This window comes from Tachypleus tridentatus, chromosome 6 (assembly GCF_004210375.1).
Source record: "Tachypleus tridentatus isolate NWPU-2018 chromosome 6, ASM421037v1, whole genome shotgun sequence".
In the NCBI taxonomy this organism is placed as follows: domain Eukaryota; kingdom Metazoa; phylum Arthropoda; class Merostomata; order Xiphosura; family Limulidae; genus Tachypleus; species Tachypleus tridentatus.
This window is the reverse complement of record NC_134830.1, coordinates 168,465,054-168,479,781: the sequence shown is the minus strand read 5'-3', so window position 1 is coordinate 168,479,781 and position 14,728 is coordinate 168,465,054. Positions and strand designations below refer to the sequence as shown.

The following is a 14,728-nucleotide window of genomic DNA, read 5'->3' as shown; positions in this document are numbered from 1 at the left end:
TCCTATCAAGTAAGGTTTTTTTTAAAGTGGGAACCAAAAAACTCTTACTTAGATCAAATTCATATCAAGTTTACAACAAATATAACAGAATATGTTGAGGTCATTTACATACCCTCTTGTTGGGAATTTCATAGCCGGTGGTTGTCAACACTTTAAGCAAAATAAATTGTGAAATGATTTCAATTTAAATGATTCACTTTATACAAATATACATATGTTGTTTCGTATAGAAACTGTATGTGGTGGAGAAAAATGGATACCATTTTGGGATTCAGCGTGTATGAATTACCATAGAACATCTAAAAATTTCAAGACAATCAAACCATCACAGACTTGTATTATCCATACACAAACTGTGCGCGTATGAAGTAACCAGCTATTCGTGTCCGTACTAAGTGATAAGTTTGAATCCATTAAGTAATTGGAAATACATTTTTAGCTAAAAGTCTTAAGTTAAAAAAAAAACGACTTTCGAAGATGTGAGAGTTTTTGTTTTAGCCTCGCTTATCAAGGTGCTCTCATTATAGAAGTTTGATTTATAAAACGACTGTAGTGAGAGTTTTTAATCTGATAATCTGACGTCTGTTAAAATCATTTGTATTTCGTTCCTATTCATGTTGCATATATACAGTTTTTTTCTGCTAAGACGATGTATTTTTGTTCTTGTTGAAATTATATACACACATACTTTTATTGAGTAACTCGAATTTTCATGTTCAGGTATTTTTTTTATTTTAACTAAGAACAAATGAAGATGAGTTTGGTATTTGGAAGAAATCAAATTTTGTTTGAAAACATATTTCAAACAATGACAGTTTGTTATAATACATGTTTCAAACAATGACAGTTTGTTATAATCCATATTTCAAACAATGACAGTTTGTTTGAAAACATATTTCAAACAATGACAGTTTGTTATAATCCATATTTCAAACAATGACAGTATGTTATAATACATATTTCAAACAATGACAGTTTGTTATAAAACATATTTCAAACAATGACAGTTTGTTATAAAACATATTTCAAACAATGACAGTTTGTTATAAAACATATTTCAAACAATGACAGTTTGTTATAAAACATATTTCAAACAATGACAGTTTGTTATAAAACATATTTCAAACAATGACAGTTTGTTATAATACATATTTCAAACAATGACAGTTTGTTATAATACATATTTCAAACAATGACAGTTTGTTATAATACATATTTCAAACAATGACGGTTTGTTATAAAACATATTTCAGACAATGACAGTTTGTTATAATCCATAGTATTAAACAAGTTAGAGCTATTCCTACGTAACAAATGACATCTCCATAGTGACCGCACGAGCTACTTTCCATCCACCATTGTGTTTTTTTGTTTTTTTTTTTATTTCCTTGGCACAAAGCTACACAATAGATTACTTGCAATACTTCCACTGTGGGGACAACAAACCCCGGATTTTAAGGCTATAAGTCCTTAAACTTACCACTGATGCACTAAGATACTCCTTCACGTGACTTGGAAGTCATTAAGATTATTTGTAGTATACATTTTTTCCTGTTGTAAAATAAAGACACTGGTTCTAACTCGCTATTGTATCGTGTGTTGTTGTTGTTTTTTTTACTTTATGTTTTACTTTCTTTACTGATTGTCCCTAACTCCGGCTGTTAGATTTCGAACATGAGCGTCGTCAGCTGCACGAAGTGGTGTTTCCAGAGCTTCAACGACACTGTTCTGATCTAGGGATTGACGTGGAATTGGAAGACATTCAACAAGGCTGTGACGTCGACTCCATCATGGAACCAATGGTGTTTGCCCAGCAGATGTGTGAAATTGAAGCCTGTCACCAGAATTCCTTAGGCTGTTTTTTTATGGTAGGTGAAAAACTCAGTTAGCTTCCCAACTTAATAATAAATTGTTGTCATTCCAGAACTTTCACTCCAGAGAACACCTATTGCGTTAAAGTATAGGACTTTAACAGAACACACGCACATTTTAAAAGAATCTCTGGTTACAAGAAAACTCAATCTAGGTTTGAAATGCCTTCGGTATTCCGGTAAATTAGTTTAACAAATCGAATGCAAAAAAATATTTGCAAAACTCAAAATATTACATAGCAACAAGAAACGTGTGTACTATATTTCTATTGATTCGTGTGACTGAAAACCAACAAAGAAGGAGTAATTATGGAAAAACATGTTCGGAATGCATCTTTTGGGAGTTAAATTTTGTTTTCCCACATAGGCTGAGTTCGCAACCAATTTGCGCATAAGAACAAATACAGTGAAAGGTAAATTATCGCCAAAAAGCTGCGCGACTGGTTCATTATAGTAAATATAAACATGTTAAATTGACAGTAAAGAAAAAAGAGTTAATTATTCATTAGCAGAAAGGAAAACTTAACGTGAGCCAAAAGGTGCGTCATTTTTTATACAAATAAAAGACGAGACCCAAATCTAATCCAAACCATTCATCGAAATAATGGAGGATATTTGACAACTGAAAGTTTGTTTGTTTTTGAATTTCGCGCAAAGATACACGATGGCTATCTGCGCTAGCCGTCCCTAATTTAGCAGTGTAAGGCTAGAGGGAAGGCAGCTAGTCTTCACCACCCGCCGCCAACACTTGGTCTACTTTTTTATCAACGAATAGTGGGATTGACGGTAATATTATAACGCCCCCACGGCTGAAAAGGCGAGCATGTTTGCTGCGACCGGGATTCGAACCCGCGACCCTCGAATTAGGAGTCGAACGCCTTAACATTCTTGGCCATGCCGGGCCGTAAGCATCCAGGAGAAATTTGATAGTAGAATGAAATGTTACCTCAGATACTTTAGTTTAGAAATATATTACATTGTTACAAACGGAACAATTTTTAATTTCTTGTGGTGAATGTGTGTTTCTGGCATGATTTATTTTATTTGTTTGAATAAGTGTTTTAGCTTTCAGTTTTGTGTGGGTGACAGTTCTAGATTTTGAGTCTCACTCAGAACAACTTGATTTTCTCTGTATATATATATATAAATCACTTCTGTTTCTTGATTGTAATTATCGTTTTTCTTTTCAGTGTCTGGTTGGAAACAAATACAGACCTTATCCTCTTCCACTCAGCATTGAATCTACCGAGTTTAATCACATCTATAACGCCGCCTTTGACGCAGGTCTTGACGTAACTCTGTTGGACCAATGGTATAAGTACAACTCTAATCTGATCCCACCCGCATACATAGTGCAACCCCCACAGTCTAAGTATGAGAATTTCGGACTTAGGTATGGAATTGAATTAGGAATATCAAACTAACCGGACATACATATAAATATATTATTATATCAAACTAACCGGATATACATATAAATATATTATTATATCAAACCAACTGGACATACATATAAATATATTGTTATATCAAACTAACCGAACATACATATAAATATATTATTATATCAAACTAACCGGACATACATATAAATATATTATTATATCAAACTAACCAGACATACATATAAATATATTGTTATATCAAACTAACCGAACATACATATAAATATATTATTATTTATTGTTATTCGAATAGTAATAGTTTTTGGTAGAAGCGAAACCGTTGAAGTTAAACCAAACAGTCACAGTAACTTTAACATAAAGTAACTTAAACTTCTTTCTAACTATAAAGTTATTTTTTCCCAAGTTATCAAGTGGTTTCGAATAACAACATAGTAATGGCTTTGTATAGATATAAGGGTGGACATGGGGAAACCATACTGTATAATAGTAAGTGTCAATTAGAAGAAATGGTGCTCTGATCAAAAATAATGTTGGTACATCATAAAAGTAATATTTTAGCTCTCTCTAACAGGAATACAAATACGTCCTTATACTTTAAAAAACTTGAGAGGAAAATTATAATAAGTTTATTGGCAAAAACAAAATGTGGTTCTCCATTTGAGGTGAAACTAAAACTGGATGATGAATTATAGGTTTGAGATATTAAATACGTGAAATTACAAGTTTGCCAGCTTAAATACGTGAAACTACAAGTTTGCCAGCTTAAATACGTGAAACTACAAGTTTGCCAGCTTAAATACGTAAAATTGGAAGTTTGAGAGCTTAAATACGTGAAATTACATGTTTAAGAGCTTAAATACTGGGTCCTCTGCAGTTGCATAACCGGCTTCAGTAAGGTTTTCAACAACATAAGTTTGGGCTGTATTAATAAAATCTTGCTACAACGTTACTCTGTCTATGAAAGCCCCAGTGGCTCAGCGGTATATCTGCGGATTTACAATGCTAAAATCCGGGTTTCGATACGCGTGGTGGGCAGAGCACAGATAGCCCATTGTGTAGCTTTGTGCTTAATTCAAAACAACAACTGTCTTTGAAAATTTAATTTTCTACGTCTAAGTCTCGAATTTTGTTTTCTGTTTAATTAGCTTAGATAATAAGTCCTTCATTTCTCTACTGATTTACTTTTACCCACCGTTAAAAAAATATATAGTGATTTTTCTCTAATAATCACTACTCAGTTGGCAACACACATTCGTTCGTTTACTATTGACGAGCCTACTTCTTACTATTCAGATAACTAAAAAAGTGCTTTCCTCAGAATATATTATAAAGTCTGAAGCAGCAGTTACCAAGATGGTTGTATTGAATGATACTATTATTATTACGTTTAATCATACGCACGTGTTGGTCACATATCACGTTATAGGAAACAAACGTAAACCAGGGAAATATTCAAGTAAACGCTATCAAGTCAGATAGTTAGTGGCCCGGCATGGCCAGGTGGTTAAGGCACTCGACTCTTAATCTGAGGATCGCGAGTTCGAATCCCCATCACACCAAACATGCTCACCCTTTCAGCCGTGGGGACGTTATAATATTACGATCAATCCCACTATTCCTTGGTAAAAGAGTAGCCCAAGAGTTGGCGGCGGGTGGTGATGACTAGCTGTCTTCCCTCTAGTCTAACACTGCTAAATTAGGGACGGCTAGCGCAGATAGCCCTCGAGTAGCTTTGCGCGAAAATTCAAAACAAAAAACCAAACCAGATAGTTATTACACTTGGATTACAATAAACCGAAAAATAACTACAGTTGATAATTATGATTGGTTGTGTTATTTCCAGGCGCCCAGACCACTGTAAAAGGAGAGAGTTCTTTCAACAAGTACAGAGCTGGACTGAAGATGTTGAAACTTTAATAAGAATCATCCAATATGCTGCTCGGGTGGCTTTTGAGGAAGGCTTAATTAATCAAGTGAATCGACAGAAGCAAAGAAGATATTTTATGTCAGGTGTGTTTAACGATTCTGGGATTTCTCATAAAACATATTGGTTTGGGTCTGTAGATACTGTATTTTTTGTGGAGGGCAACATGTCAGCTAAATGTTCTTGTGATATAGAGTGCAATATTGCTAGTTATATGTCAGATTCATGTGTTATTCTGTAGACATCATTGTTAATCCATTGTAAGATTCAAGTGTTAGTTCTACGGAAATCATCCTCACCCCATGTCAGATTCATGTGTTTTTTTTTATGGACAGTATCATTATCAGTACCATGTCAGATTCATGTGTTTTTTTCTATGGACAGTATCATTATCAGTTCCATGTCAGATTCATGTGTTTTTTTCTATGGACAGTATCATTATCAGTTCCATGTCAGATTCATGTGTTATTCTGTAGACATCATTGTTAATCCATTGTAAGATTCAAGTGTTAGTTCTACGGAAATCATCCTCATCCCATGTCAATTTCATGTGTTTTTTTCTATGGACAGTATCATTATCAGTTCCATGTCAGATTCATGTGTTATTTCTGTGCAGTAGTCTTGGTGCGATAGAATCCAATTTTGTTGTTTGTTTGTTTTTGTATCTTCGCTTTAAAAGATATTTACCTCATTTTAATTTCAATTGTTTTCAAAAAATGATTCGGTTAACTCGATTCTCTAAGTTTATATAAACTGCGATTAATTCTTACCATTCTTTGTGGTGTTCGATGAACAACAGTTACAATAAGAACAAAAACAAGATAAAACATGAAAATAATCTCACCAGCTTCTCAATTCTCTTTATCGGTCTCTCTATAATTATGATAAGTTATGTTAGTGAAATCCTGAAAGTTTGGTATTACTTTTATGTTTGAAACAGTGGTAACGAATCTAATTATTTTACGGTGCAAGATAAATACAAAATATAATACATTGTCATTGAAAGAGTGTTGAGATGGAAGTATTTATTTATTTGTTACTCAAGAGAAATCTGACATAGCAGACTCTAATTTTGAAGTTATGGGCTAAAATGAAAGTAACTTTTCACCAATATTCTTTGGCTACTTTTTGACAACGAATTGTGAGATTGATCGTCACATTATAATTCTTCTATGTCTAAAAAGGCCAGCTTGTTCGAGAATTGGTTTCAATCTCGCGAGCTGTACGACAGGACCATAAACATTTGTTCTGAGAGTATAAACATCAGATTAATTAAGCCCTGTTCCAGTTTATTTACGGTCATATTCAAGCTGCTTTAGTTTATTTGTACTGTTATATTGACTGAGGATAATTACTGGTTTTTAGGACTTGGACCAACAGGGTTTTAATTTTATTAATTTTATTCAACTCTATAACATATAATGAAAATAACTACCTCACTTACGCTATTTCTCATTGAATTTAACTTTCATGGTTAAAACAAATTAAAATGCTGAGGCATTGAATGTCATACTATTAATATTTATGGTCAGTTTGATTTCAAAGTGATGTCTATGATCAGTTTGGCTTATTAGTCCATGAAGATCAGTGGTTCCCAACCAGGGGTGCGAGATAACATTTCAGTTTATGCAACTTTAGGTTTGTTGTAATATTTTTCTTCTCCAAATGTTTCGTTTTTGTTTATATATCATTAAAAACTAACTTTAAAATTTTTTTTTGGCCACCTTCACCTTTATTCTTCAATAAATAATTATTGTGAGGGGTGCGAGAACATATTAAAAGTTTTTAGAGGTGCGGGGCATAAAAAAGGTTGGAAACCACTGATGTAGACTAACGTTATTTTATTATTATTACAGATAAAGCGTTGCTTGGTTAGCAAGTCTTAGGGTAGAAATATATATCTTCTATAAAGCGATTAATGAATCGCCTAAACGGTTTATTGCCTCCCAATCTGTTGTACATCTTTAATGAATGGCTTTTTATCCATCCTGAGATATAGCAAAAATGTTTGTTTTTGATATACATAAATAAAATAGAGTGTACCTTTCCAAATGTATGTACACGTTTTCAACAAGTCGTCTAAAAAAACCTGCCTAATCTAAATGTTAAGATCCAATATTCCATTTGGACTTACGTATCTTGCATCAAACAGGGTACAACTTTAAGTATTACGTAGTTATTTTTGAAATGCAATCAATCTATTTATTGAAACATTATCTTTACATCTCAAACAGAAGGTCTATTATTCCTGTTTTAAAATGTAAATGATTATAGTTAAAATGCAATATGGATTTGAAGAAAAAAGTGTTTACACACCATAAATATGCAAATATTTTTAATTCTTAGTTAACGGACTAATTACATGCCTTCACAGTAGCCTGAAAAATAGAACTGATTGAACGTTACATTCCTCACGTAAAAGTTCAACAGTACATTAAGAACATTGTTAAAAAGTATTGATTAATTATTATAAATATTTATGTTATTTAATATTAGCTGGAGAACCCGTCATCTGAATGGAAGTTATGTAAATTCACGATTTACGAAAGGTTTTCTTAGGATATGAAAGGTTGTTTCCCTTATATATAATTGTAAAGAAAGACGAAAACACCCATAAAGTTTGCAAAACCCAAAGTTTGAAATCGCAAATTTCTACATACACCTAATGATTATATATGTAAAAACGGTTGGTATGGGTACAGAAAGCACTAGTGAAGGAGCGAACATAATTTTCTCTACAAGTGGGTTTTCTCGTCATCACGGATAGACCGAATGAATTTTTATACCAATTTTGGTAAAGATCCATCCATACCTTGCGAAATATTTATATAGGTATACAAAGACAATACTAGTATATTTATATAGATAGGACATAAAACAGACAGTACTATTACATTTATATGCATTAGTTGTTAAGAAAACGTACAACAGATAGTACTATAAAATTTATATAGATAAGTAGTCAAGTAGACGTACAACAGACACTACCGTTATATTTATATAGATAAATAGTTACATGGACATACAATAAATAGTACTATTATGTAGGTTCTCAGAAGCTTTTTATTTGTTGTACACAGTAAAACTTTTGTTTATTTCGTTCACAACGTTTCACCAGATTTAACGAGCATCATAAGATGAATTACAAGAACTAGAAGTTAAAAGAAATTAAATTAAAAATGAACCACTTGAGAACATATAACAATATTAATCTAAGAGCACGTGGCTAGACAGTTGAAAACTTAATAGAGTGATTTATCCATAAACTACGACATTTGTGAACATATAAATAAAGCTTTTAGACCTAATCCTAACAACTTAAATTATTTCTGTATACCAGACAGATGGGAGCTGTTAATATAGACAGAAATGAGCACCTTTGTATTTATTATTAATAGGGTTAGGATTTTTATCAACAGCACTTTTCAATTTTTCGTACATACGGGAACATTTTTAGTTCACCAAACATGAAACGCCTCTTTTCATGTCACTTCAAATTCGAAAGCCTATATTACAAATTATTCTGACATCATTCACGAGGGAACAGATAATTCGTTAAATAACTAAGGCTGTCTACCCTGAAACTTAATGTTATCTATTCTGTCTTTCCCTCAATTTACGGAAAATTGTCAAATTTTACCTGTTCCTCATAACCTGTTCACGAATTTCTCATATTTGACAAACTTAAATATCACCTGTTTAAAAAAAAAAACAAAAAAAAACGGTTCTCCTTAGGTTTCAGTTTCGTGTACAAAATAAATTTCCCTCCTGCTGGTGATAATTTAGTAATTACTTCATTTAAAAATAAGCGACAAATTGATATAGAAAATACCCCTGCTTTTTAAGTTCTACTGTACATCCTGAACTTTAAACGCTATCAAAAAACTGAATAAAAAAGTCAGAGTACAACATTTACATAGAAGTGCTATTTATATTTTTTATCTGGAAAATAATTCGGTAAATTGCTATCCAAAAGGTATATAAACATTTTTAGTTCATGAAAAATGTATGCAAATAGAACGTGCAGGTTAAAAAAGATATTTATATTGGATAGACAAACAGACACATTTTTATTCGCTTGTGGGAACATTTAAAATCTCGATCACATGTTTATGAACACATTACTAGAAACAGCCACTCTTCTGACGCTTCTAAAAATCCTCATCAGAGGAAATAACATTAACAGGTGAAAAATAGAATAAGTCCTCTTAATAAAATATCCTGATCCTAATCTTAACAAATACGAAAGTATTCATTTGTAATATATCAATCGCTCTCTTCTATCTTGTATAGTTCTCCGCCAGTACAGCTATAAGTATACAGATTTACAACGCTAAGATCAGGGGTTTGATTCCTCTAGGTGGGCTCAGCAGATAGCCCGATGTGGCTTTGTTATAAAAAAAAAACTTACACATACTCCTGTATATGCGGTCGACTTTCAGTTTGATGGTCCCGGGTTCGAATCCCCGTCACACTAAGCATGCTCACTCTTTCAGCCGTGGGAGCGTTATAATATTACGGTCAATCCCACTATTCGTTGGTAAAAGAGTAGCCCAAAATTGAAGGTGGGTGGTGATGAATAGCTACTTTCTCTCTAGTCTTGCACTACTAAATTAGTAATAGCTAGCGGAGATAGCCTTCGTGTAACTTTGCGCGAAATTCAAAACAAACAAACAAACAAACAAATTTCGTTTATTTTATTCGATATTTATTGTACCAGCGAAGAGATCTCGCATCATGTCTAGTTATAAAGATTTCTGCTAATTTAGTCGATGTAACTAGCTTACCTAACGTCATATCTTACACTGTATTTAATAACCAGGGAACAGTATAATTTGAACTTTATCAAGGCGCATCTAGTTTCCGGTGCGTTAGTATGTGTGTTGTTGTTTTTTTCATTTAAATTAGAATATTTCAAATCAGTCGTTCCTTTGTACCAGTAGAATGTTCTCAAACTAATTTGATACCGGGATTCATAAGGTTTATAAATGTTTGTAAGCTATTTACTCCACCGAGGGGAATATGTCATCAGAATACCTAAAACAGAAGCATGGTTTAATATATGTGATTTTTATATGAAGTTCAAGACATTTGTCTTCTAAGTGATGAGTGGTGCATAAGAAGGAAATGAAAATGATAGTTATAGATTTATTCAAGACAAACCTTTTTTTAGATGGTAAATATTGGTGTTAAACCTGAGAAAAAAAAACTCTTTTACAAATGAAAACTTAGTATTTGTTGAAAAGTAACTCTTAATTTGTTAAGTTACTCTCGTCACAAGAAGCAGGAACTAGAAACAGTTTCTGATAAAGAAGATACTCTCGTCACAAGAAACAGGAACTAGAAACAGTTTCTGATAAAGAAGATACTCTCGTCACAAGAAGCAGGAAGTAGAAACAGTTTCTGATAAAGAAGATACTCTCGTTACAAGAAACAGGAAGTAGAAACAGTTTCTGATAAAGAAGATACTCTCGTCACAAGAAACACGAACTAAAAACAGTTTTTGATAAAGAAGATGCTCTCGTCACAAGAAACAGGAATTAGAAACAGTTTCTGATAAAGAAGATACTCTCGTCACAAGAAACAGGAATTAGAAACAGTTTCTGATAAAGAAGATACTCTCGTTACAAGAAACAGGAAGTAGAAACAGTTTCTGATAAAGAAGATACTCTCGTCACAAGAAACAGGAACTAGAAACAGTTTCTGATAAAGAAGATACTCTCGTCACAAGAAGCAGGAAGTAGAAACAGTTTCTGATAAAGAAGATACTCTCGTCACAAGAAACAGAAAGTAGAAACAGTTTCTGATAAAGAAGATACTCTCGTCACAAGAAACAGGAAGTAGAAACAGTTTCTGATAAAGAAGATACTCTCGTCACAAGAAACAGGAACTAGAAACAGTTTCTGATAAAGAAGATACTCTTGTCACAAGAAACAGGAACTAGAAACAGTTTCTGATAAAGAAGATACTCTCGTCATAAGAAACAGGAATTAGAAACAGTTTCTGATAAAGAAGATACTCTCGTTACAAGAAACAGGAAGTAGAAACAGTTTCTGATAAAGAAGATACTCTCGTCACAAGAAACAGGAACTAGAAACAGTTTCTGATAAAGAAGATACTCTCGTCACAAGAAACAGGAACTAGAAACAGTTTCTGATAAAGAAGATACTCTCGTCACAAGAAACAGGAATTAGAAACAGTTTCTGATAAAGAAGATACTCTCGTTACAAGAAACAGGAAGTAGAAACAGTTTCTGATAAAGAAGATACTCGTCATCAGGAACTAGAAACAGTTTCTGATAAAGAAGATACTCGTCAAGAAACAGGAAAGTAGAAACAGTAGAAACAGTTTCTGATAAAGAAGATACTCTCGTCACAAGAAACAGGAACTAGAAACAGTTTCTGATAAAGAAGATACTCTTGTCACAAGAAACAGGAACTAGAAACAGTTTCTGACAAGAAACAGGAATTAGAAACAGTTTCTGATAAAGAAGATACTCTCGTTACAAGAAACAGGAGTAAAACAGTTTCTGATAAAGAACTAAAAGAAACAGTTTTTCTGATAAAGAAGATACTCTCACAAGAAACAGGAACTAGAAACAGTTTCTGATAGAAGATACACAAGAAACAGGAATTAGAAACAGTTTCTGATAAAGAAGATACTCTTACAAGAAACAGGAAGTAGAAACAGTTTCTGACAAGAAACAGGAAGTAGAAACAGTTTCTGATAAAGAAGATACTCTCGTCACAAGAAACACGAACTAAAAACAGTTTTTGATAAAGAAGATACTCTCGTCACAAGCTGCATGCACTTTTGTCTTCAATCATTGAACTAATTTTTTATTATTCTTCAGTTTTACTGAAACAAGTTTAAAGCCAAATAAAAAATAATTCAGGAAACTGCTGTTGATTGCATCTCGTACGTAGATACAGTGGATCGCAGAGATATGTTTTGTGTGTGATTTGATAGACTATGATATGTGATAAAAATATTATAATTATAAAAATTTACTAAAACGTTGTCACTGTATTTAAATGTGTCATTCTTTCTACTATGTTTATTTTAATTATGTCTGCTCTTTTAAAAACTTCATTTGAGGTTTGAAGTGTTAAAATAGGAACGAAAATTAGTGAAAAAAAACCAAATGTCAACAAAACGAAACATTTTACATTAGATTTTCCTAATTAAACACGATATTTGTTTTGTAAAAAGATACTGTGATCACGTCATATTATGTTTAACTAAAGGGCACACGCTCCTTCTTGTTTATTGTCTGTAATATAACACATTTTTAAAGGTGCAACTCTAACCATCGTATATTGTCAATGTCCCTTCCTTTTAAATACAATTGGTTGTCCTCATAACCAATAACGTACTTCTATTTTCTCGCCTATTTATTAGCCCTTAATGAATGTGAAATAACGTGATTATCTTTAATAAAACTAATCTATTCTTCAGGGGTTCATGTACATCAGGAGCAAGCGCTGCACCTCTCAAAGACAGCTAGTCGTCGAGTCTTATGTGTTATAAGACAGTTCGAGGGTAAGAGTTTTCAGTCTATTTCTTGTGAGTTTTGCACGCAATAATATTACTCTTACTGACCACTAGATGTTGCTTATCTTTCTTTTAAATACAAATAATATTACTCTTACTGACCACAAAATATTACTCTTACTGACCACAAAATGTTGCTTATCTTTCTTTTAAATACAAATAATATTACTCTTACTGACCACTAGATGTTGCTTATCTTTCTTTTAAATACAAATAATATTACTCTTACTGACCACAAAATATTACTCTTACTGACCACAAAATGTTGCTTATCTTTCTTTTAAATACAAATAATATTACTCTTACTGACCACAAAATATTACTCTTACTGACCACTAGATGTTGCTTATCTTTCTTTTAAATACAAATAATATTACTCTTACTGACCACAAAATATTACTCTTACTGACCACTAGATGTTGCTTATCTTTCTTTTAAATACAAATAATATTACTCTTACTGACCACTAGATGTTGCTTATCTTTCTTTTAAATACAAATAATATTACTCTTACTGACCACAAAATATTACTCTTACTGACCACTAGATGTTGCTTATCTTTCTTTTAAATACAAATAATATTACTCTTACTGACCACAAAATATTACTCTTACTGACCACTAGATGTTGCTTATCTTTCTTTTAAATACAAATAATATTACTCTTACTGACCACAAAATATTACTCTTACTGACCACTAGATGTTGCTTATCTTTCTTTTAAATACAAATAATATTACTCTTACTGACCACAAAATATTACTCTTACTGACCACTAGATGTTGCTTATCTTTCTTTTAAATACAAATAATATTACTCTTACTGACCACAAAATATTACTCTTACTGACCACTAGATGTTGCTTATCTTTCTTTTAAATACAAATAATATTACTCTTACTGACCACAAAATATTACTCTTACTGACCACTAGATGTTGCTTATCTTTCTTTTAAATACAAATAATATTACTCTTACTGACCACAAAATATTACTCTTACTGACCACTAGATGTTGCTTATCTTTCTTTTAAATACAAATAATATTACTCTTAATGACCACAAAATATTACTCTTACTGACCACTAGATGTTGCTTATCTTTCTTTTAAATACAAATAATATTACTCTTACTGACCACAAAATATTACTCTTACTGACCACTAGATGTTGCTTATCTTTCTTTTAAATACAAATAATATTACTCTTACTGACCACAAAATATTACTCTTACTGACCACTAGATGTTGCTTATCTTTCTTTTAAATACAAATAATATTACTCTTACTGACCACAAAATATTACTCTTACTGACCACAAAATGTTGCTTATCTTTCTTTTAAATACAAATAATATTACTCTTACTGACCACAAAATGTTGCTTATCTTTCTTTTAAATACAAATACTGGTCCTAAAAACGTATTTATTAGCTTTCGATATTAATCCTGAAATTATTTTACAATAATGTAACAATAACAAAACCTGCAGATACAGTATTAGTAATAGTGGTACTTAAAATAAATATTTTATCAAACAAAATCCAAACAGTCGCGTCCTTTCTAAGTAGACTTGATATTTCATGTGTTTACCAATAAACATATATCTGGTACAAAACCGCTTTAATTAAATCAGTCCAAAATTAAAAGAAAATAAGGAAATAGACCTTTAAGACCATTCCATCTTCAGAATATTTACAGATGAATACACAAGGCACGTTTTAGCATCTCAGTGTCTTATGTCGTACTTTAGTTGTCTGTTTTTTGTGGGTTTTTTTTATTTTACTTGCGACTAAAGCATTTTTTGTCATAGTTATCTGAAGCAAAGGAATATTTTAGCGGGAACGTGTGTGGGCTTTCGGACTGACGTCATTTAATCTTTCATTCACCACAAATCACATGATTTGAACTCTCCTTTTCCATGTTCACTTCAGTAACATTGATTTTTGACTACTTAAAAACTAGATGTTGTTTGCATAT

The 14,728-nt window shown here is 32.1% G+C and overlaps 1 pseudogene across 1 annotated transcript in view; it reads left to right on the top strand.

The window, feature by feature from the left end:
- Positions 1–14,728, top strand: part of LOC143254408 (NACHT and WD repeat domain-containing protein 2-like) — a 178,468-nt pseudogene that overhangs the window by 98,205 nt on the left and 65,535 nt on the right. Inside the window, exons 3-6 of the transcript XR_013030185.1 lie at positions 1,666–1,868; positions 3,062–3,264; positions 5,121–5,287; positions 12,660–12,743. The product of XR_013030185.1 is annotated as an NACHT and WD repeat domain-containing protein 2-like (transcript). The remainder of the gene's footprint in view (positions 1–1,665; positions 1,869–3,061; positions 3,265–5,120; positions 5,288–12,659; positions 12,744–14,728) is intronic.